Consider the following 4,902-nt stretch of genomic DNA (forward strand, 5'->3'; position numbering starts at 1 on the left):
AATGTAACAATCATTTAATTGACAAGTTGCCCCAAAACGGCAGATCAGGTAAAATAAATAATGTAAATGTAACAATCATTTAATTGACAAGTTGCCCCAAAACGGCAGATCAGGTAAAATAAATCCAATCTGTTAGTGTTAGTTTGCTACCTAAGGGAAAGAAATCTAACTCATAGAAAAGCCCCACCTCCCCCTCCACATTTAGAAATCTGTCTAAAGACTGTCTTTAATGCCCACTATATAAACAACATTAAATATTCTAAGTTAGAAAATAGTGTTAATGGTTTATTGGTAAAAATCCAAATTCTAGATTTTATGGAATTAGTAGTTTTGGTTGGTATATTAACATTCCATCTTAATCTTTGCTAATATCACAAAGAAAGAGGAAAAGCTAGAAATATCTATAAAAATAAAATACCTTAAAACCAACATCTAAGCAAAATATAAAAGTTGCACACAAGTTGCCAATAAATATAAACATCACAATAGAAAAATTAATACTAAAAAAATAAACTCATAATTGCTATTAAGACATTATAAAAAATGAAAAAGTTTAATGTGCATGTATATTTGCAAACAGACACAGTACACTCCAAACAATCGATATAATCTTACTATCATTGTTACATAATGCAGCATACAAGGTTACTGAGGTGTGGTGTTTTTTGTTTTACGTCAATTCTTTTCTGGAGAAATGCTCACCAAATTCACAAGCAAGAACTGGTTAGGTGATCATTTACTGTTGTCTACTAGGAGAGTAAAAAGCCCAGGGGAAAACTGCTTTCTGGTAGATTACTATGTTTCTAGTAAGTATGAATGGTTCATTTTGCTTATTTCCTCCAAAGCCCAATTTTTCATGTTGCATTTCTAATTAACTGGTCATGCCCTTTTAGATGCACCGTCATCATATTTCATAGTTGCCCCATGGTAGAAAAAAGAGGAAATCATATATTTCTTGGTGCTTAAAAAAGAAAATTTCCCTAAAGTTAGAGTTATAGTCACTTACTTTTTCTCTTAAACTAATTTCCATGATGACTTGGCTCTCCTTTATATATAAGCAGTCTTCTTTAACAAATATTAATTAGAAAAGGATGCCAAAAGATATTTACAGAAGGGTCAATCTATACTGAAAAAAAAAAAAAAAAAGTAGCTATGACATATAGTTCCCTGGCAAGTTACCTTTCCCTTTGGGCACTTGTTACTATACCCATACTCTTGTTAAAAAGTTTAGCAGATTTGCTGTTTTATGCGCCTTACAGATTACCTTCAACACAGCTGAGAACTGAAAGGGTTAATTCTATTAAAAATTTATTTTTCAAACTTGCAAAATACATTTGGTGAGCATTTACCTAGATATTTTATTGAATGAAACCTTTACTTGGTTCCTTGGACCAAATTCAGGACAACGAATAACATTATTTATATGAAACTGTCACACTCTTGGAGTTCTAAAATAATTTACCTTTTAAATTTTTAGTCTCGTGCTATTTGAAAAATAAAAATCTACAGCACCATCTTCTGAAAAGGCACTTTCTAAGAACCGCCTTGCTTTAAAAAAAGATTTAACAATTTAACTCAGCATCTACCCTGAAGAACATCTTTGCTTTACTGAGACACTAACATAGATACAACATTAGGTTTTGGTTGCTTCAGACACTGATTTCAAAAAGGAAGGGAGACCAATGGGTGGACAGATTAATTACAAGGATCTTAATTTTGTCACACTCTTTGTTACCTGATACTTCAACAGGGTTTGCTATTGGTAAATCTCAACCTTCCATATTAAAGTTATTATTTTTCTATCTTCAATCCAAATTAAAATCTTTAGCTTCTCCATACTTTAAGAGCATTAGATTCTTGAGGTTTAATGTACAATGTAAAAATCTAGAGTACTATCTTTGCTGGGTAAAGAAAAATAAAATTCAACTAGCAGTAGGTAATACTAGCACAAGCTTTGACCATTATGTTAGTTAAAAAAAAAAAAATTATTTTGACCGACAGGGAAAATTATAAACTGAAATGTACCATTTTTAAAAGCAGGAAAAAGTCAAAAAATATTTTTTTCCCTTTGAGATATATACGGTGGGGAGGAAGAGGGGGAGAGAGAGAGATTTTTTTTCCTCCTGAGAGTCAGCTTACATTTTACTAATCATGGTATCATTTCTAACAGTCACTGATCAAGAATGTTCTTAGTATAAACAGGAATTTTTTAAAAAAGATTTTCTGGAGAAAACCCTTACTTTCACATTTCTGTACTAATTTTACACATCAATTCTTGGCTTATTTTTGACTCCTATAGAATCACAAAAGTGCTTTATATGATCAAATGGGAGGGGAATAGGAAAATAAAGACAGACTTTAGAGTCAGGGTTATATCACCACTCAGGGAAGCCTCACTTGATCTATCCATGTCTATATCTATAAAGCCTCCCAACTATTATTATTGAAGCTTTAAGACATCTAAGAATTCTCAAAAAGAATGCGAAGGATTAAAACTCTGTATGGATAAAAAAGGCAAAAATAAAGATGCCAAGCCAATGATGTCTTTTTGCAGCTTGACTGATAACTCCTAAAAGGTAATTTAAGTAGGAAGTTACTGATAGGAACAACCTGTCTTTTAAAAATACTCAATAGGAGAACATCTAAGAGAGATTTAACCAAATATTTAACTCAGGTTTAACGATCCTGAATAAAAATTATACAGAGTTTTCAGTTAAGCTTTTTGGCAAAATATTTCTATCAAGTTTGAAAAAGCAGGACTACAAAATACTCTAAGCTGAATCCAAGTGGCTAGATTCATGGATTTCATAAAAATCACCACCCTTGGCAAATATATGTTAGCCTCTGAAAACACTCATCAACTTCCTTTACCAACAGTTTCTAATTCCTGGCCTATATAATCCATCTAATTACTTCAGATCTATTACTGCCACTCTGCTTGTTCACCTCTTCCTTAAACACTGAGATCCTCTGCCAGCCATTTCTACTGAATGGCAACTCAGATTTTATTTCCTTTAAGTCTGTCAGGACTAAGCCTGTCATGCAGTCTGTCATACTAAAATCCATTACAGAATATACAAGTAAACATTAGGCAGTGGTGGGTCATCAAAGAACCTAGTTTGGAAAACTAGTATAGGTCTTTAGAAGGCTAGGAGTCCCTATTCTAGACAGTAGAGATGAATCTTTATCTAGTGCCTTCCAAAACACCTGGTACATTCCTACTAGAATCCCTTCTAGACTCTTCTAGAAAGAGAAATAAATTAATGGATTACAAACAGGTAGATTTCCATATAAGAACTTTTTTTTTTTTCTGAGAAACTTATTAAAAGGTAAAATATTAAGAAAAAATAAAGGGCAGCTGTACTTCTGTGAAAATATGCCAAAAACCAGTACTGAGGAGGCTGAGGTACCCTTTTGCAAAACAGCTAAAGTTAAAATCTGCATTTCTAAAACAAAGCGTATCCTGATATTAAATTGAAACTAAAATGGCAGCACCCTTTGTTACCTTATTATTTCATGTTCTTAATCTTATTTAGGAAAAAAGGGTGTGTGTGTCTTAACACTAGCCTCCAATCCTGCTCATCTCCTTACTGTTTAGTGCAGTAAATGTCAGACTCTACTTAATTAAATAAATATAGCAGCTATAGTATTATAAATGTATGGTCCTCAATGCCAGTATACCTGATACTGTAATAACATGTATCAGCACTTTACCCAGACACATTTGCCATCCAGAATATACATTAAACTCCCAACTCTTCTTCATATGAAAATCAATTATACCAGTGGCTGGGACTGACATTTTAAAGTAAATCTTATGCATCATAGAAAACAGCAGACCAAAATTTAGCATTCATTACACAGTTTAGTGAGCGAAGGCAGGAACAGAAAGGTCATTGTTGAGTTTCATGACCTTTAAATTCAAAACAATCTTTTTTTTTTTTTTTAATAAAAAAAGATCACGAATTCTACACCAGAGTGCAATAATAATTAAAACAAATTTCAAAAAGTATTTGCCACTTAGTCTTTTATCTTAGAATTCTAAGCACAAAGTTCCTTTTAATTAAGTCTGATATACCAATTTGTTAGTAAGCAAAATAGAAATATACTATACATATTCTTTCAAGTTAACCAACCTTAAACGAGCAATGTTGAAACTGTAAGAAAGAAACCCTAAAAAAGAACTCACTTCAAAGGTAAAGCTTTATATTAAAAAACGTTTTTGTTTTTTGTTTTTCCTCAGTAAAAGTCCTTCCAAATAGATTTAAATTACGGGTTTCATTCTACCACATGGAAAACTAAATAACTGAAAATGAGGTGAAGCACTAAATAGGCAAATGGTATCTTATAGTTCTTCCCTGGGCCCTGTAGTTTCCCACATGTCTGTGTAGCTCCCATTGGTAAAGGAAGGTGTTTTACTCATACTGAGCAAGCATATAACAATCAAGGATAAACTATTTTCTTCTCTTGTTCATGTTCCTGACTATATTCAGTGAAATTTTAATGTAAAAAAAAAAAAAAAAATACATGCTTTATAGGAAATTTTTGGAGGAGAGGGGCAGGGTTGGGAGAAAAAAATGTATATACTATACAAATATTACTTCATGTAAAGAGCTTTGAAACAGTGTTGTAAATTGCATTTCAGACACTTCAGTAATAATAAACATACAAAATACAGTACTTTCTTAGTTTTCTGGCAGAGGAACAAAATATTTCATACCTGTTGGAGGACACGGGCTCAGATTATAGGCTCAAAATACAGTAAATTGGCAATAAGAGTGGATTACAGGTAAGAGAGAAACTAAAGAGCTAATCCATTTGATATCATGTGCAGATGGAATTCTGAAAGGTTTAAAATGCCCACTGGAAACAATCTGTAGTATCTACACTCTGAACCAGTGC

Source organism: Panthera uncia (genome assembly GCF_023721935.1).
Source record: "Panthera uncia isolate 11264 chromosome C1 unlocalized genomic scaffold, Puncia_PCG_1.0 HiC_scaffold_4, whole genome shotgun sequence".
Taxonomy (NCBI): Eukaryota; Metazoa; Chordata; class Mammalia; order Carnivora; family Felidae; genus Panthera; species Panthera uncia.